Raw genomic sequence first — 21,475 nt, 5'->3', positions numbered from 1 at the left:
AATTTAAAATTTAACAAGGTTATATTTTCTTTTCGAGATCAAGAAATATCAAGTACAACAGGAACTTAGTTATATAGCAACAAATAAGAATGTACAATTACAGTTTATTAATGTATTTTGGGCTTCGAGTTCCAGAAACACAATCCCTGAGCAATGAGCCCAACTTTACTTATACACAAGTTTTAACGAAGGGGCAGAAAAACCCCAATCATGCCCAGGAGCACTCGCTACCTATTATTCAGTAACGCCTACTCGAGGCACACAGAAACCAAATTTAAGAAAGAGCAACCCGCTCTCAAAGTTCAAGCCTATCAAAGGCCACATCAAACTCCACATTCAAGCTGTCCTTCGGACACATAAAAACAGGGGTAAAAGTACCCAACCTACTGAGGCATATTCACTAAAGAAACAGTACAATGACATGGCCTCAAATTACCAATTTGAGTGGAGGCGTACTCAGCACTCCTAATACACTTTATTAAAACCTAATTTGGCCCTAGGCCGCTTATGCAAGGGCTAATCCCATTCTACGGAGGTGACACGATAGAAAACATTATGACATTACGAGTAGAAGAGAAACTGTTATGACAACGTAGTCACCTCAAAACAAAGTGAATGGGAGCTCGAGAGGGTTAGGCACTCTCTATCCCAATTTGTAGATTAAAAAGACAGAATTTATACCAAGAGTATTTTACATTTTAGAGGAAGGTTACATAGTAAAAGGTTTCGAACCCGCCCCGAGAGTTAAACTGCTGAGCTAGCAAGAAAGAAATTAAAAGGCCATTACCGTATTGATGAACCGTTGCCCGAAGAAAGAAGCGCTACCCGCCCCCTGCTACATAATTTACACACTGATAGATGTTACTGAAGTGGCGCAGAGACCCGAAAATCAGCAGTTTATATACCCTCACGGAACATTCGAGACCTTTCATGAATGATAACTCCCGCCCACAAGCATTTATTGGACGGCCAAAACATTACAAGTCAAAACTGAAGAGGACATCTAGGATTGGTGAAAAATTAATTACAGAAATTTATGATTGGCCAATTTCAAAACTGCCGGAAAGAACGGATTAACATTGCCAACTTAAACAATGACAGAAAGAAATTTAACAAAGAACAAACTTATGAACACAAAATTTCTCCAAAAACACAGTTCTTTCACTTCGCACTAGGATGCATAATTGTAGTCCTTCACTAGTGCCATCTAGAAGAGAATGTTCACACTTCTTACTACAGGCAAAACAAAAATACATCGAAAACGACGCAGTCCAGAACACTTCAAAATTTACAAGTAGGGGCATCTTCTGAGAAACTTGAGAATTAACACTGTAGTTAAAGTTCAGACTTCCTCCAGTAGAGGAGTTTCAACTGGCGCAATGTTTGAATTAGCGGAGCGGAGGTGTACCGCCCGGTACATAATTTATAAAATTTTACTCATAATACCTTCTGTATTACAAACATAATCAACACATGTACAACTTGTTCAACTACTTCAAATAATGCTATACAACTTCTATTAGATTAAAATTTACATTGCAATTATTTATTTTATTTTTTATCCTTTTTGGGACCTAACTTGCATAATGACCTTTTGCATTTTTACCCGGTCCCTTTTGCCACTGCTTTTCAGACAAATGATAAGAGAGATAAGAACATCATAAGGAACACAGTGTAGGATATCAGTAGACAAGGTAGCATAGAAAAGGAGGATCATTTGCAAATATGTAAATATAAAATTACCTAAATATTTGTGAATATTCACCAGAGTACGTGTACACATACATGTGTGGGTGGAGGCACTTCCGTGTATGTGTATATGTACAATTTAAGGAAAATAAATAATAATAAACACTATCTCCAAATCATTACCCAATAACAATGCGTGCTTGTGTTTCTATTTCTGTTGATCCCTATTTCCACACTGAATAGTTATTTTCTTCATCATTTCATGTTCACATTCCCCTATTCCCATCTTTCTATACCTACTTGACTTGTAACTTCTTTGTTCATTTCCATGTTCCTATATACTTTCTTTCTGAAAACACTTCACTGTAATATCAAATAATCCCACAGTACTCCCACCACTTTCCCAACAAGTGGACAATGCTTAAATCATAAGCACAGAAATATCCATCATCCCTCTCTGTACATCACATTAAGACCCAAAAAATCAGTCAATGTCCCAATCAATCAACGAATCAATCAAACAACAGCGTGTCGGGTTTTCGTTATTTATATAGAAAAGGATTATAGAAATATATGAAACAACGTCCTCGGTAAATTATTTCAATCACTAAATCATCTTCCTATAAGTGAACATTTCGGGCACAGAGGTGGTTTCGGACAGTATGGTAGATTTGCCGTATTTTGTCGCATAGCGACGAGCCGCCGGTGCTTTGCACTTCCGCACGCGTTTTAGTTTGACCTTGAGGTTATGTTTCCCGCGTTCTGCGCTTTTTATTACGAATCGACTTCATACTTTGGAAAATTTCCCGTGTGCAATGGCACTGTTGAAAGTTCATGCATTATCATTAAGCGGATACTTTCGATTGTCGCGGTCGGAAAGAATGCATTATAACTATGGTTCGTAGTGAGATCAACTGACTGAAGTGTTTATAAACGATTGCTGTGGAATTTTGTTGTGATTTAGTGAAAAATAGTGTTTTATGCACATTTTACTGAAAATTGAAAGCAGTCTGGGTGATTTCGGACAATGCCTAGATATTATGAGAGGCAGAAAGAAGCTTCTTCGAGGGGTAACTACGAAACAAAATTATCAGAAAAAGCCGTACGTGATATTAAAAGTGGCAAGTTGTCTTATAGGAAAGCATTTGATTTCTATGGTATGCCTTGGTCCACCCTACAAAATAACGTGCGGAATGAACATCCAAAAAATGAGAAGACGACAAATGCTAATTGAAGAAAATGCTCAAGGAAGCTCGTCACCCACCGGCCATGCTCCAACCCAACAACCTGCTACTTCCCGCTGTCACCGCAAATAAAATGTTCTTCCTGGGAAGTCTATTTTTGGCCGTGACTTCCGTCGAGATGAAAGCAGTGCAGAAACAAGAGATGGCGATGGCAGTAGCATTGAAAATGAATGCGATGAAGTACACAATGAATGTAATTACGTTCTCGTGTTACAAGAAGAGGCTTTCCTTGTTGAGGAACAAAGAGCATACAGGCAATATTTTGGCCTGGCCTGAAATATTCGTTCAAGGGTTGTGGATGTCAAATACTTCCGCCCGTATAAAAACAGCAGAAAACGTATTTGTGTTCCCTAACATCCCTGCTCAGGATACAATAGCTAAAGAACGAATTTCGAAAATACTTTCAGTCCAAGTTGAGAAGAGAGGAATGTTTATTTACAAAGAAAACGTATTTTAGATTTATTGGCCGTGACAACTACATGTTCATTGTATCGACCGTTTTTTGCTCTGAGATTTGTATCGTTTGTAAGAAAATTTATTAAGATTTCTCAGTAGGATCTCTGTACAGTTTATAACTATTAATATTTCAATTTAGACCGGAAAACTTTACATTTACCTAGTCACAAAAAAGATCGATCAGTAACACATTACGTTTATCATTACAATGATTTTAACCAGCTACTCATATTTTGGACACCCTCAGAACACTTTAAATCTCACAAAACTAAAGCAAAAAGAACGAAGAATTGAAATAAAGGACTATTTATGCCCGAAATCACCTAACACGCCTTGAAATTTCGGACAGCGGTTTAAAATGCATGTGCGTCCGAAATCACCCCGAAGTACGGGGTGAATTCGGACACTACTTTTTGTTTTCTCAGGAAAACCTGCGTTGGCGTATATTTTTCATTTGTAGGGTATTGCATTAATTGGATATATACCTCATTATTAGGATGATAAACAATACAATTTAAGATTCCATTCGTGAGTTAAGACGAAAATAACCTCAAAACCGTCCGAAATCACCCCGTTTGACGGTACCAAAATGTGTCCCCATGAATTCAAACTTATCTTCATGTTGTGACCTTTCCTAAACTTAAAGAACATGACTTAAATGTATTCATCAACTAATGTCATTCCAAGCCATCTCTCCAATGACATCTCAGAATATATCGTACTCTTTAATCAAACAACTTGTCTCCTTTCTCCAAGTCTTCCCAGCTGAAACTTTGCAACATCTCTGTAAACACACTCTTTTGTTAGAATCACCCGGAAGAACTGGAGATATTTCTGTGGATTATTTCCTGTTCTTTATTCAAGTAATACTGGTGATGGTCTCACACTCAAATTGTGGCTTTGCTGGAGATTTATATGCCCTCTCCATTACAACCGCTAAATAACCTCATAATCATATTAAGAGATCTGTAAATTTCCTTTTCTATATGTTTATATGATTACCACAATGAAGATCTATTCTTATTATGAATACCTAGGTACTTAAAGAGATCCCCTTGAAGAACGTTCACCCCATCAACACAATACTGAAATGAGACAGGACGCTTTCTATTTGTGAAACAGAGAACCTGACTTTTCACACTGTTTACCAATATAACATTGCCAAATGTCCATCTTATCTTACAATATTGTCAAGGTCTTTTTGCAGTTACACACAATACTGAAACTTACTTATTACAAAGAGCCTCATAACTTATTTCAGTTCATTATTCATATTGTTTATACACTGACTGACAGAGCAAATGCAACACCAAGAAGGAGTGGTCAGAACATTATGCCAATTGCAGGGTAGACTGACATCACTGAGGTATGCTCATGATGTGAAATGCGCCGCTGTGCTGCGCACGTAGCGAACGATAAATGGGACACGCGTTGGCGAATGGCCCACTTCGTACCGTGATTTCTCAGCCGACAGTCATTGTAGAACGTGTTGTCGTATGTCACAGGACACGTGTATAGCTAAGAATGCCAGGCCGCCGTCAACGGAGGCATTTCCAGCAGACAGACGACTTTAAGAGGGGTATGGTGATCGGGCTGAGAAGGGCAGGTTGGTCGCTTCGTCAAATCGCAGCCGATACCCATAGGGATATGTCCACGGTGCAGCGCCTGTGGCGAAGATGGTTGGCGCAGGGACATGTGGCACGTGCGAGGGGTCCAGGCGCAGCCCGAGTGACGTCAGCACGCGAGGATCGGCGCATCCGCCGCCAAGCGGTGGCAGCCCCGCACGCCAAGTCAACCGCCATTCTTCAGCATGTGCAAGACACCCTGGCTGTTCCAATATCGACCAGAACAATTTCCCGTCGATTGGTTGAAGGAGGCCTGCACTCCCGGCGTCCGCTCAGAAGACTACCATTGACCCCACAGCATAGACGTGCACGCCTGGCATGGTGCCGGGCTAGAGTGACTTGGATGAGGGAATGGCGGAACGTCGAGTTCTCCGATGAGTCACGCTTCTGTTCTGTCAGTGATAGTCACCGCAGACGAGTGTGGCGTCGGCGTGGAGAAAGGTCAAATCCGGCAGTAACTGTGGAGCGCCCTACCGCTAGACAACGCGGCATCATGGTTTGGGGCGCTATTGCGTATGATTCCACGTCACCTCTAGTGCGTATTCAAGGCACGTTAAATGCCCACCGCTACGTGCAGCATGTGCTGCGGCCGGTGGCACTCCCGTACCTTCAGGGGCTGCCCAATGCTCTGTTTCAGCAGGATAATGCCCGCCCACACACTGCTCACATCTCCCAACAGGCTCTACGAGGTGTACAGATGCTTCCGTGGCCATCGTACTCTCCGGATCTCTCACCAATCGAACACGTGTGGGATCTCATTGGACGCCGTTTGCAAACTCTGCCCCAGCCTCGTACGGACGACCAACTGTGGCAAATGGTTGACAGAGAATGGAGAACCATCCCTCAGGACACCACCCGCACTCTTATTGACTCTGTACCTCGACGTGTTTCTGCGTGCATCGCCGCTCGCGGTGGTCCTACATCCTACTGAGTCGATGCCGTGCGCATTGTGTAATCTGCATATCGGTTTGAAATAAACATCAATTATTCATCCGTGCCGTCTCTGTTTTTTCCCCAACTTTCATCCCTTTCGAACCACTCCTCCTTGGTGTTGCATTGTCACTGTCAGTCAGTGTATATACCAGAAAATAAAGGTCTCATAATACTGCCCTGTGGGAGCCAATCCAATAATAGTTACAGGATCAAATAAAGCTTCACCTACTCTAATGCTCTGAGTTCTATATTTTAATACACCAGACGTGGCCAAATTTTAATGGTCAAACGTATATTTCTATCTTTATGTAAATTATCAACCTTTATAGCCTAATCCTTGAACTTGTTTGGTGGAGTTACCACTTGGGATATCCCTGTCTACACTACTGAATTTTTTCATATAGTGGCTACAGTGGGAACCACAATGTAATTTCATTATTCATATGGTTTTGTGTCAATTTTGTTAGTGAACATGTTCTGTTGGTTATTGTCCATATCTGCATATTGTTTCTGTATGGAAGTAAACAATGTGACCTATTGTTAAGACTGTGCATTCTGTAAGTTACACGCATTATTGATAATGTTCACGAGTTCAGTTCACATTTCTTCAGAGTGGTTCTAGAGAATTGTAAAATTTTTGAGGTTATAGGGAGACAAAAGGACCTTTCGCCAAGAAAAGCACTGTCAGAGAGCTACTTTGGAGAAACGTTATTCACAGCAAGAGATAGATTCTAGATTGCAAATATCACAGCAAACTGTAAGTGGAATTTTAAAATGTGAAGATAAAGGAAGAAAAAATGTCAACAACGTGTTGGATACTGCGGGCGAAAGAAGAAACTAACCCCAAGGAGGAAGAAAAAATGATTAATTTGTCAGTAAACAACCGCAATGTTACTAGTTCAGATTTACGTAAGAAATTAGATAAGTATGGTTCATTGGTACCAGCCAGAACTGTGAGGGGAGAGCTGTTTAATGCTGGAATGAAAGCAAGACGACCTCAAGGAAAGGGGAAGATTACTCCTGCTATGGCTGCAAAGAGGTGCCAGTGGGCCAAGACTCTCGAGAAGTGGTCATCTGATGAATGAAAACAGGCAAGTCCATGACAATTACTGTAATTCCTAAATTATCACTCACTATTCCATTTTTTTACCCAATCTAAGTGATGTAACCGTATAGTACAGTAAATGAATGAAATTTTGCTAGGTTTATGTGTTTTATTATTTCAGGTTTGTTTTAGTGACGAATCGGTATTTCCTGTCGAAGAAGAGACAAGTCAATATGTCAGAAGTAAACGGGAAGCATTTCATCCAGGATGAGTGAAGCAGAGAGTGAAGCATCCAACTTCAGTGATGGTCTGGAGTGTGTTCTCTTGGTACGGCTGTGGACGATTATATGTTGTAGAAGGAACTATGAGACGTGAACAGTATAGTATTAAGAACCAGTTTGGTAGCTCAGGTGCAAGAGTGGTTTGGCCAAAGTGAATTTGTTTTTACGCAGGATGGGCCTCCTTGCCACAAAGCTTAGAAACAGTTCAGGCATGAACCCCATAGAAGATCCTTGGACGATAGCAAAGGAAAATCGGAAAAACAAATATAACGACAAAAAAACTTGATTGAGAAGATCGTTCAAATCTGGTGTCATGATGACGATTTAAAGAGTCAGGGTAAAATACTGATTGAGGGTATGCCCAGCCAAATCAAGTCACTCATGAAAGCTAAGGGGATGCATACCAAGTACTAAAGTCATCAACTTAAAAATTGGTAACATCTTATGTGTTCAATTCCCAATTTTTTAATGTTTAATACACTGATGAAATTGGAAATTGCACCACCCAGAAGGAGCGGTGCTACGTTGCTGCAATTGAACATGTAGGACGAGTGTTCGGTTGTGATTCGATGATTAAACTTTCAGGTCCCTCTGACCGCAAGTTTGGACAACAATCAATACAGTATGTGCCCACCACGAGCTGCAATACATTGATGAATTCGTCGTGGCATGGATTCAATAAGGCCCTGGATCGCGTCCTGAGGAATTGTGGCCCATGCTTGCTGCACTGCACGGGTCAGTTTTTCCAGAGTTGTGGGTGGATGAGGACGGTTGGCCAGTTGTCGACCCATCATGTCCCACACATGCTCAATAGGACTGAGGTCCGGGGATCTGGCGGGCCATTCTAAGGTTGTGATGTCGTGGAGAGCTTCTCTGGAGATGCGTGCAGTGTGAACCCGGGCACTGTCCTGCTGAAACATCCCATTAACAATGTTCGCCATCATAGGGACAACCACTGGATTGAGTACCCTATCAACAAGCACTAATTGTGATTTCACAGTAAAGCCAATAGCTCCCCAGACCATAATGCTTGGTGTTGGCCCTGTGTGCCTCTCGACAATACGATCCGGGTGGACCCTCTCCCCGGTACGTCGGCGCACACGATTCTGGCGATCACTGCAGGCAAGACAGAAGCGCGATTCATCACTAAAGACGACCCTATGCCATTCGTCGACCCACGTCGATCTTTCTCGACACCAGGCCAGCCTTACAGGTCGCTGTTGTGGGGTCAATGGAACACCTTCTACCGAGCTCGATAGCTGCAGTCGCTTAATTGCGGCCAGTATCCAGTATTCGGGAGATAGTAGGTTCGAACCCCACTATCGGCAGCCCTGAAAATGGTTTTCCGTGGTTTCCCATTTTCACACCAGGCAAATGCTGGGGCTGTACCTTAATTAAGGCCACGGCCGATTCCTTTCCACTCCTAGCCCTATCCTGTCCCACCGTCGCCATAAGACCTATCTGAGTCGGTGCGACGTAAAGCAACTAGCAAAAAGAAAGGAACACCTTCTGCAGGGACACGGGCTCGTAAGCCAGCTGCACGCAGGCGATTACCAACTGTTTGTTGTCTAACGTAGGGTGCTACAGCTACTCGAATTTGCGCTGCTGTTGCATAGGGTTCCATCCAGGCCATCCGAATGATGCGGCGATCCTCTCTCACAGTTGTCCGTCTCGCTGGGATTGTGCCAAGTCTACGAGTGTGGGTACCTTCATTCGACCACTGCTGCCATACACGTTGTACCGTAGATGCCTGTCGGCCAACACGTGCAGCTACAGTACTTATCGATAATCCAGCCTCACACAGCCCAATTATCCGAGCCCTCTCAAACGGCAACAGTTGTTGACAGCGTGCTCTTCTCTGTCGTCGAGGCATGTTTGACGGGGAACACATCACTGCAGAGACTACAAGTCAACTACGCTACACCAGAGTCCGTATACTGGAGTTGATTCCTCCGCGACCAATCACGTGGGGAGACCTGTAGCAACAATCCAATGGGTCTGAAACTTTGATCGCTTCCATACCTACATGGCATCGTTCCATATCTTGAAAATCAGCACAAACGACAAATGCCTTCATGGTGAAGCAATTTCCATTTTCTTAAGTGTAATTTGGCCACGTCTTTATAGTCACCAATTCAGCCAGTATTTTACCTATCCTAACCGCACTAATTTTTGTCAGTAGTTTCCCGATATCTGCCCTATCAATATCCTTAGATATGTAAGTCGTGATACATTTCACCACCTGAATCCAATATATCTGCCATATACTGCTGTAATCTACAAGATGAGCTTCAGTGGAATAATGTTTCCGAAGCTTGAACTATCTTCTATCGAACCAGTTGGTAATTTCGTAAATGTGTATAATATAATCAGAAAGAATGCATTCCAAGAGCTTGCACGCAACACCAGTCAAAATGACTCGTGTGTAATTATTGGCTTTATGATTAGCACATTTTCTTTATACACCGGGCGCTTCTACACTAATTATTCACTCATCTGGTATAGCTGCTTCATACATACACTAATCAATATCTCATAGAATTTACTTTCGTACATGCCCAGAAATTTTACCAATTCCAGCAGCATTTCTAGTTTAAAATTGTTGGATATTATTTTCAACGTCTTTTTTATAGTAGGGCCATATGGACGTTGCAAAGTAGTATCAAAGGATTGGATAGAATTGCCAACTGCATCAGGTACTGGAAAAGGACATGACCATACCATTGGTGACATATCCTATGCCACAAGTGACGAGTGCGATGCCAGTTTGCTGATGAACGATGTATTTTTTTACATAATGCAGGACTGTGATGCCCATCGACTAATAGTGTATACACATTCACACGTTGTATAGTTGCTACTCCATACCTTACTCAGCCTGTCGACATTCAAAACCGTACATAGCAACAAGACATAATAACATGCAGTATATTCTGGACTTCAGACGTAGTGTTATCCTTCAGTCACAGAGTGTGCCTGTGACTTCCCTTCATCTCAACCATGCTGCCTTTTTCATAATTCGAACTTTAACATCTACCCAACTATCAGTCTGTAGGCAAGATCCTAGGTACCTGAGTCAAGTTGGATGGAGCCATTAGATGGTTCAGATGACTCCAGGTATTCATTCTTCCTGCTGTTCATTCTACGGTTGTATTATGAAAAAAGGTATTCAATCTTCACTTCGATGCCGCAGTCCCATTCTCGATCTATAAGCAAGTGCAACATCATCTGCATATGAGAGAGTCCATAGGCAACTCTGGCACTGAACAAGCTTGTCAGCCAGTTGATAATGAGTTCCTTAAATTGCTACAATTTCCAGAAGTTTGCTGGAATGTCATTTGGTCCTGGCGCTTGTTGGTTCTTCATACTCCTAATGGCACTGATCAGTACCTTTGATGTGATGCATAAGATGGGACTTATCATCAGGAATAGGGCGATGTGGTAATTCTGTGCAGGAAATCTCTACAAATGTTGTTGCCAATGTTTGAGGATTTCTTGTTTGTCCTGTGTTCACTGATCATCTTTGCCTCTAATGCACACAGAGCGCTCAATACCTGTGTCAATTTTTGTCAGCTGGAAAATAGTTATTTTCTCCTTCCTTTGAGTTCAGTGGTGTACAGTGATTATCAGAACTATACCGACAAAAATTCAAGGATGCTCTTCGTGTTATTTTAAGAATAATGGTTCAATCAGACTGACGGGGAAAATTATTTTTGAGAAAATGGTTTTAAATTGTTACTTACGGGTGCGTGATTAAATTGATGAGCTGCTGCCGTGCTTCAGGGAAGACAAGTGGAACGACCATCCACCTAATTACTGCTGCCATTATCAAGAACTCCACATGTCTTGCCCTACTCGCCGCTATCAACACTCATGTAATCGGCCTTGTACTTTCGCTGCAGCCTCGCTTAGCGCCCGACCTGCTGGACAGCTCATCGCACACTGATCTACCACTGGGTTACGTCACTCGCTCCGTCACAATCTGATGTTTCTAGAACCCATGTGCGCTTCTATCACGAACTTTCTGTGATGTAATAAATTCGTTCCCCGATTCCTCGGTCTTGAGTCCAGCGCTAATACCGAGTGAGGTTGGAGGGTCGTAGAAGGCGTTCCCAGTATTCTGCCGGGAAACTCTGTTTTTTGAACACATTGGGTGAGCAACAGAGTGCTTTACTTATTATTATCATTATTGTTTGCCTAATGGACTTTGGCAGTCAGGGCCTTAAACTTACCTTCGTATCTATGGCCGGTTTTCAGTTTTACATGAGTGTTTCTTTCCAACAAAATATGACCTCCAATTAATCAATAGACTCAAGAGTTTTTGAATGATTGAACACGAGGCCTGGACTCAACAACCTTTACTATGAACTGACTCTGTACTCTGCATCTCAAAGTGCTTGGCGACTCCCACTGTTGTGATCCCGTACTTGCCCCTCCCTACTGCCTTCCTCCTCCTCTTGTTTATTTTGGAAACTGTGTTAATTTATTCTGTTACGCTGAGGGTTGCAGTTTGCTACGGCCTTTTGAATTGCCTCATTTAATACATTCTGTAAATTGTCTAGGGATTTCTTGTAAATACATTATTCAGGATGATTGTTTTATTAATGTGCCATGTTACGGAATGCTACGTTGTGTTTTGGGTTATCTTTTAAGCGGAAAGAATATATGGTCTTGGTTAAAATGTATTATTATTCTTATTCCTTCCATTGACCTCTCATTGGTCCCAGCCTCTTTCTTACTGGATAGCCTGCCCATGAATCTTTATTAATTATTACGTCATATAATTTGCTGTCTTCTATGAATTGCTGCATATTGAAACATGTTTGATTCGATATACACTCACAATCGTAACACAAGGGTAGGGAGGGGTTGTGGATTGTATGATGCAGACAGAGATAGCGCTTCGCGCATATGCAAAAATTCCTCATACGACTTGAATAGGATCGTCTGTAACATGCAATATTCATTTATTAAATAGCCGTAACAGCACACACAGTTGAAGAACACACTGTATTTAAGACACACTTGTCAGTCAAGGAAAGCACCAGATTGTTTCTCCTCTCGTCTGTATGTCGCAGTAATATTCTATATTAATTAACATTAACATTCCTTCACCCACAACATTGTAAATTCAATGAAATACTAAACGAAGGAGTCAATACGCCCAACGGTTTAATTACAGTAGATGTTCAATATGGCCCCCTCGTATTTTGGTGCATAGTTCACAATGTAGTAGTGAGTGACTTTTGGAGTCTGTCCAGGATGTGTAGTGAGTGGCGAACGACTTGGAAAGCTGCCTGTATTCTTGGTACAAGTACGGCTTCTCCTTCTATGGGGATCACATTGTAGTCAATTTGTGGAGAACAAATTGTACACTGCCTACTGGAGCTTGGAAGCTACTATGCGAAATGAACGAGAAACTTATGCATTCGCACCGAGCATTATATTTGCCTCCCACTTTTCACTTCCCATCCCTTGCCTACTCTTACGCACAGCAAGGGGCAGCGGCTGACTCTCTGGTATAGCAAATACAGTAAATACTTCATTTCCTCAAAAAAGAAACATTTCCCCGGCAATCCAACAGCACCATCATCCTCAACATTACACGAAGAGCTTCCCTGATTTCCTTGTCAGTACAGTTCTGATACGCCTTGTACACAGGTAATTACAGTGAGTGCGCCTCGATTCAGCGGCAGATTTCATAGCCACACGTTCGGCAAAGAAAATTCTTTCTCTGTGTTCTGGAGTCTTTTGTGAAAGCCAATTTAAATACAGTATGCCTTTGTCTTTTCCTACACCTCTTCTTAGATTGGAATCATCCATAAGAACGTTTGATTTTCAATACAGTAGGAACAACGTTATGTCGTACCCAAGTTTACAGTGACGGTTGCAGTGAATGATCTGTAGACTGTATCCACATGTTGTCAATTGCATTCAGGTCAACGAGAGGAAAATTTATGCTATCTGCTAGGGTCTCCTTCTAGTATTTAAGCTTCCATTACTTGACCTTCTCGGGGGCATTTTTCCCTCCACCTCTACGATGCATTAAATCCGCTATGCCTACCTTATGCAGAGGTGGTACACAGTCAAATGATATGACATTCACATCCTTTGTTAGTCGGAGATCACGGTACTGAACAACGATAAGGTCAATTTGCTTGCTGCAGTCACAAATGAAACCTAAAATAAGAGTTCCATCATCATATCACATACCGAAAGTATTACCACCATGGCAGCTATAACAATTCTTAGTGTGACCAACATGCGCATTAAGGTCACCACAGAGAAGTGGAAACTCATCTTCAGGACACGCTACAATATGATCTGGTAGCTCCTGCCAATGCTGTTCCTTATCCAGTTTATCACAGCCTGATTGTGACAAAGAAAACACAAGTTCGAGAAGATGAAATGTCGAGTTTAATTAACAAAAGACTGTCTGAATAGCGTTGAACCTCAGCAACTCAATCTTTCAGGCGTGTGCACACAATGAAGTCAACACCATTCCTGCTGGATGTAACCTGGCAGATGTCGTGAGATTTCTGGCGTTTCCAAAGCAAGCAACTTACTATCTAATTAACATAGCTACTCTTCAATTCTAAACCGGACTTACATTATCCTAATTACAACAGGTTGAGAGAAACAATAGAATTAACTACATTTCTAAGCAGATATCTCTTCTACAATGAAAAGGTTAAGTAACAACAAAGTAAGAATGATATTTACTAATAAAATAACTATTCTACAATAATTCTAAGCCACATTTAGATGTATCCTAATTACAAAACTGAAGCAAAAACTATTCCTAAACTGTAAAAGTAAATTTTCATTGACTATGTATATAACATTTTAGTTTCCTTGGTTTATTAAAGAGTCAAAAAGGTGGAAAGTTAAAATGTAATTATCAGTCACAGAACAGTGGCCAGTTATAATCATAAACTGAAGCCTTACAAGTGAAAGTTAATTAAACATAACCTACGGCATATTGTTTATTTGATGGTTTCTACCATTTCCCTTTCACACCGACAGATATAGGTCGTATGGCGATGATGAGCTAAAAAATGTTAGGAGTGGGAAGGAACCAAATGTGGCCTTAATTAAGGTACAGTCGCACCATTTGTTTGCTGTGAAAATGTGAAACCATGGAAAAACATGCATTTCAGAGCTGTCGACAGTGGGTTCGAACCCAGCATCTCCCGAATGCAGGCCGATAGCTAAACGGCCAGTTGCTCAGTACCACAAAGAAGCAATTGCTTGAATTCCTTCTTTTCCAATACTTATTGTTAAAGTATCTTAACATATAATTTCAAACAATACGTTAACCCCTCAGCGTCGCAGCCATTTAAAGAGCTTCCTACCTCGCATCCGGATGAGATTTCAACTACGTGCGACTGAAATACATTGATTCACTTCAAGCGTTACTACAAGTATAAGAGAAGCCCGATATTCATGAAATTTGGAATTCCTTATGATAGAACATGCAGATAATTATATAATTGTTTCACATTTCCTTAGTAATTTAGTTTCGAGACAGAGAACCAAGTCACACTCCTGGCATCATTTCACCGACGTCTTCTTTTCGCCGTGTTTTGAACATACTATACAACGTCTCTGAGGTTTGGATTTCTCACCCTTGGCTGATAATTTCCTGATAAAATATCTTTCCTGCAACCTTGGATCTGTATTATCTGATGCGCGCCGGCTTTGAATATTTCGTTCCCCGCCCGAGCGAGCGTATTTTGTAAACAAACCTTCCATCAGCTGAACCCCATAAGATAACTGCTCAATGTTTGCCCCTGAGACTTGCCTGAATATTATTAGAGAATTCAGGAATCAGAATTCACTGTTGAAAACTTTCCTTGGACTTGTATAATTATCCATAGCCTAACACACGAAATTTCGAAGTACTGGTTCCTCCTCATCGTCACTCTCATCATTTACCACTGCATCCGTTACAGCCAAATCATCTATTTCATTATCACTGCTGGTAATACTATCACTACTACTTCCGACTAAACTTTCATCTGAATTATACAATATTTCAAGCACGTTACTGTCAGTCAAACCACGGCTGAAGCTAGCCATTGAGAGCGGCGCGTCACACGGACTGCTCAAGCTGCAGCGAAACCGAAAAGAGCAGGATGAAACTGAATGAGGTGAATAACATTTATGACGAAAAAAACCAACTCGATACATATTTCAGATAAAAGTTCGAGACATCGTCTTTCAAACGAGATATATACCATGAACAACTGGTTCTCGTATCGTATGACAGAAAGCAGCACTAACTCTTGCCTGCACAGTGCGCTCGTGGAGAGTTACGAAAATATTACAAGCTGAGAAATAAAGACAAATATAATAAATAAACCGCACTCTTAATGTAAAATTAGAGCAAAGAACATCACGCGAAAAGACAAACTTCTCAGAATATCATTTCTTTATTTTATTATGTGGGAAAGAATGAGGCACACAGACTTCTTTTAAAGCAGAGATTAGTGCTCAGACTTACTTGACAAATACTTATCCTTGCAAAAACAACTTCATTTTAAAGATTTTCAATTCTTATTTACTACACTGATAAACACGAAAATGTCTCCTTGGAAACAAAACAATTTGCATATCCGTAACTCGAAAACTCTTCACGCTATAGCCGTAAATGCGAAACCACGTATGGGTCTATACCGCGTAAAGAGTTCGGCACTGAAGGGTTAAAAGTAAGTCTTTATTTTAAAAATTCGGTGTTCACAGTTTGCCAGATTTACATGCACATTCGGACATAAGTTTTCATATACATGTGCAACATCCTGCGATACATGGGGTTACTTTGAAAAAGTAAAGAGTAAAGTAGAACCCCCAAAGCACATCTTTCAAAATTCTATGCAAAGCATGCTTTCCTCCCTTGAAGTCGAGATGGGCTGCCTACCAATGCTCTTCGGTTCTAGGATCAAGGTTAGCACTTACTTCTTCGCACCTTCTCTGTATGCCTTTCACCAAGAATCCCTTTAGGAGACTTATCAAGCATATCGGCATTTCAATTACGATAGACCATGCTTCCAAGTTTATGCTTATATTCTTCCATCAAAATCCGAAGGAACCTCACACAAGAACCCTACTCAGAAAAAATGCCAACCATTATTCTTGAGGTGATCAAGCCAACGCATGTTGAACCCAACAGAACTTCCAAACCAAACCAAACCCTATGGCACTACAGCCCTTGAAGGACCTTGGCCTACCAAGCGACCGCTGCTGAGCCCGAAGGCCTGCAGATTACGAGGTGTCGTGTGGTCAGCACGACAAATTCTCTCGGCCGTTATTCTTAACTTTCTAGACCGGGGCCGCTATCTCACCGTCAGATAGCTACTCAATTCTAATCACGTAGGCTGAGTGGACCTCGCATCAGAACTTCAGTTAGAGTAAAACACTCAAAAGCAATTCACTTCAGCTAACATTTGTTGACAATGTGAACATTCAGTACAACACAATACAGCAAACAAATTCTCCTACTGAGGTACGGAGAAAAAGAGACAACAATCAAGAAATAGGTTTAACACAATAGTTCTATGAACTTTGACTGTCCTATATATACACAGATCTATCCATATTAAGAAACAAATTATCCACTTAAAATCACAGCAATAGAACCCGCTTTTGGGTGGTTAGGCCGTGTGCATTATGCAGAGTTTCGTCCAGACGTGCCATTTGGACTCATCAGCTGGAATGGCACGCCCCTCCAGGACTCTGCTTAGCAGTGGCAGACCAAACTGTGTGGCCCCGCCGAGTTAGCAAATCAAGTTTGCTAACCTGCTACAGGAGAAATCATTTCTCCGTTCAAAAAATGCTCCCCCATTGGAGATACAATGTCAAAAAAGGCTTTCACAGCCGCAGATCTTAAAATCACAGCAATAGAACCCGCTTTTGGGTGGTTAGGCCGTGTGCATTATGCAGAGTTTCGTCCAGACGTGCCATTTGGACTCATCAGCTGGAATGGCACGCCCCTCCAGGACTCTGCTTAGCAGTGGCAGACCAAACTGTGTGGCCCCGCCGAGTTAGCAAATCAAGTTTGCTAACCTGCTAAAGGAGAAATCATTTCTCCGTTCAAAAAATGCTCCCCCATTGGAGATACAATGTCAAAAAAGGCTTTCACAGCCGCAGATCTTTTGAAATTATCCACTTATTTGAAGATAAACCGATGTCCAGAATTATCCCATGGAATATTTGGAAGCTAATACTCAGAGAAGTGTAAGAAAACACTAGTAAATTGCAGGGTATACGCTGTAAACGGGAATCATGGATCAAAGGTATCTGGGCACCCAACGCTCATGAGTCAATTTATCTCCAAAGGGAAGAGACTGATTTGGATCAAACACATTTCAATGACACTTGGGTGAATTATCAATTAACAAATAGTAAATGTAATGATTACATTATTTTACTGTTAAACCAATTATAGCATTAACATTAACAGCTAAAAGAAAAGTTAATTGTTAATAATGTAGAATGACAGAGTGTAAGCACTGTACACCTTAAAGTTCTACACAACAATTTATTCTGAAAATGCAATTATCACACCACACATAGGATTTCTACAGAATATATTATTAATTCTAATACCAGTTCTGATTTCCTTAATAAACATTGAGGAGTGATTGATTATGCTGCAAACGTCACTAAAGTTTACAATGTTGACCTTGTAGAATTACAGCTGACTGAAGGAGATGATGGTCGAATACAAGGGATAGATACCTCACGGGAGGACTTCGATGGTGGGAATAGCTACTCTGCGCCAGTTGAAAATGATGGGGGTGATCCCAATGAACTGGGACCCGTCGAAGATGTGTCTCTTATAGAAGAGATACTCGACGACGGTCCTGACAATATAGGCTCCATAGTCGGTGTAATTGAAGACCCAGCGGCCAAAAAAGACGTTGCAGATACAGTCGAGGAAATCTTTAAAACTTATCCAGACGTATTCAATGATAAGCACGGAGAGATCTGAGATTTTAGATACCATCTGGATGTTAAGGATACTTCCACATACAAGAAACGACCCAATCCCCTACCACAGGAATACAGAGCAGAAGCAAGCACGCTAATTAACCAAATGGAACCATCGAGGGAATATATAATACTTCCAGCTTGATGACATACTTCGAAGGAGACGCATAAAGAAAATCCTGATCGAATTTTCTCTATCCTGTACCGGAAACACTGCAACGTGGAAACAAGTTCGAAGTATGTGTGTTAAACTTTGCGCGAGGTGGAGGATAAGCAGCCCACCGAAGTCGCTGACGTGCACAGCAGTGAAGTAGCTGCTTCGAGATAGCTTCAAGCAGCCAGGCATGACGGTAATGCTCTGACCCATGTGTAAAAGTATACTTGGAGTTAAGATGATGATATTTGTACACCGCCAACGTGGAGGCTATCATAACAGATACAATCTTTCAAATTTTTGAGAGAATCCACCACGTACTTTGGGAGTTATACAGGTGGATTATATCCACGTTTCTAGATGCTTTATCGGCTCCAGGTATAAAAGGAACGCGATCGAGACTGCAGGGTCGAAGGACGAGTTGACTGTCGTATCGGAAGGACGTGCGTGCCTCTCGCTCCGCTTTCTCTCTCCTTGCCAGGCACACAGTACTTCTTAAGTGCTAACCAGGCTGCTGCACTTATAAGTATGACTTCGAAAGAGCTTTTGTCTGAGCTGAGCACTTCCAAGTGCTCGCTTTTCTCTTTCAGGAGTTTATTTTCAGGAGGACCATGATGGAGAAGCCGCCGCCGACACTACCAGTGAGACTGGTCGACCACGACCATGAGGGAGCCTTCGAGAAGCTACAAGACGCGCTCTACATGATGGAAGCCCCCCCTTACGAACGCCCGGGGCTGGTGGTGTTCAACCGGTGGGGGAGGACAACCATCAGGGGACGCTCCGAGTATTCGACCACCTCAATGCGACCGCGGAGCCCATTGGGGAGCCACTCCTGCAGATCATCGGCCATATGGTCCCTGCCTGGGCGATCATCATTCGCCCTAATGACGCAGCAAGCTTCAAGGTCTACGAGGAGCGCGCGTTCCAGCAGTTCCAGGTCACCCGGCTACCAGGACTCAGGGGGCACCTGGACGTCTCAGGCTACCAGGAGGCAGCCACGCAGACGGAGCCAGGGATGGATAACGACGGCGGCGCTCCCGAGCGCCGCGACCCCAGTTGGAAAGCTGTACTTTACGTAGTACACGCAGACCAACAAGGCCGCCAACGAAGATCGTCGACCACCTATCAGGGCGAAGTGGTCGCAGACGGAGGCCTACCAGGAAGGGCCTGTTACCCGGGTGCAAACCAGGAAAGCGCCCGTGATGGTGGAGAGCAGCACAGCAGTGGAGAGGGACGCCCCCTGCTGCCCAGCCCCAGCCTGCCTGCATGTCTGTCGAGTTGCAGACCTCGATGTGCGCCCCTCAGGACAGGGAAAGCAGTCGAGTGTTAGCACCGACTGACGCCGCCGACGCCAGCCAGGAGAAAGAAGAAGAGGGCGACGCAGCGGAGACACCAGCTACCCCGGGGTCACCAGGCCGGGAGGAGGGCCACCAGGACGAGGCCTCCTCCCCTGCTGAGAAGAAACCTCCGGGAAGAAGAAGACGACGACGCCGGACCAGGAAGCAGAAGGCGCCGCCGGCCCAACAGGAGAGGGCCGCTCTGCTGCAACCCAGGACAGCTCCCAGGACGGCAGCCGAGCGAGGAGCCAAACAGGAGAGGACCTCAACGGGTAGCGGCAGTCAGGTGAGACTTAAACGTCCCCCTCAGCAGCTCTTGCAGTGTTTCCGCTGTCTGAGGTGAGGCCACAGTCAGGTCAGCTGTGGGCTCCAAGTGAGGTGCAACCGCTGTGGTGGTGATCACCACTACACGTCCCGCGCAACACTTAAGGAGGCGCCGGTGTGCGCCAACTGCTCGGGGTCCACCCGGCCTCCCATCGCAGTTGCCCTGTCTACCGGGCCATGGTGCGGGCAGAGAGGAAGGAGGACCGGCGCCATGACCCACCCCCTTCCAGGAGGCCCCCTCTTCGGCGGGCTTGGCCTCATTCTCCGGGATCGAAGACTGGGTACGAGGGACCCCAAGGAGGTGGCGCCGTTCGGCAGGCCCTAGTGGTACTCGGCGAATGGCTCCGCAGCCGGCAAGGCCCGCGCTAGTCACAGCAGTGCCCAGACGAACTGATCCCCTGGCAGACGGAATGGCGATGAATGGGTTTATGACTTGTGCATGTTACCTCTTTCTAACTAACACTACCTCTGGACTTTTCCAGCCCACATCCTTGCATGTGCTATCACAAGATGTCAGGTTTTACATGTAGGCTATTTCTCTTTTCTGCCTATGTGTTTTTCCCTGACCCTTCAATACCAAACTTTAACACTATCCAACCAACACAAACCTCCTCTGGTAGCGTGTCTGACATGGAAACAGGCAGATACTCCTTGTATCACTTCCCACTCTTCCCTGCTATCTCTTTCTTCTTAGAAATAATAGCATGTCGGAGGCCATGTAGACTGAGTCGATGGTCACACGGGGGAAGCGGGCTTTGCCCCCCCCCCCGATATAAAACAAAAAAGCTACAGGGTCAATAATACTCCACTGTCGCTGCGATACGGGCGATGGGTGGAGGTCTACATGTGCGTCAAACCAAACCTAAGGTCGGACGAGACTTCGCATCTCGAGTGCTCGGTTCCAGCAGAGGCAGAACTTTATAATTTTCTTCAAGTGCCATGTTAGGACTTGTGTTTCAGTGATAAACTGAAGGAACATAGAATTTTTCTCGTTAGTGTTGTAACCCTTCCAAGAGCTACATTTGAACTTGCGTTCGAACTTGTGCTTCGTAAACAAACTTTGGGACATGGAATATTTCCGAGTGTCTCATTAGAAGTTGTGTTTTGCGACAAGCTGTGGGAACATAACTTTTCTTGTGAGTGTTGTAATTTTCCAAGTACCACACTGAACTTGTGTTTCGCGACAAACTGTGACAATTAAAGTATTTCCGTGTATTACGTTTGAACTTGTGTTTCATAACAAATTGTGGGAAAGAATATTTCTGACTGCCACATTTGAAATTGTGTTTAAACTCGAGTGCCATATTAGAATTTGTGTTTTCCTCTAGTGAAGTTCCGAGAGAACATAGAATTTTTCAGTGCCATATTTGAACTTATAATTTCGACGTCATTATC

The sequence above is a fragment of the Anabrus simplex genome, chromosome X, assembly GCF_040414725.1.
Source record: "Anabrus simplex isolate iqAnaSimp1 chromosome X, ASM4041472v1, whole genome shotgun sequence".
In the NCBI taxonomy this organism is placed as follows: Eukaryota; Metazoa; Arthropoda; class Insecta; order Orthoptera; family Tettigoniidae; genus Anabrus; species Anabrus simplex.
The sequence above is the reverse complement of the archived record's forward strand: the minus strand, read 5'-3'. Positions refer to the sequence as shown.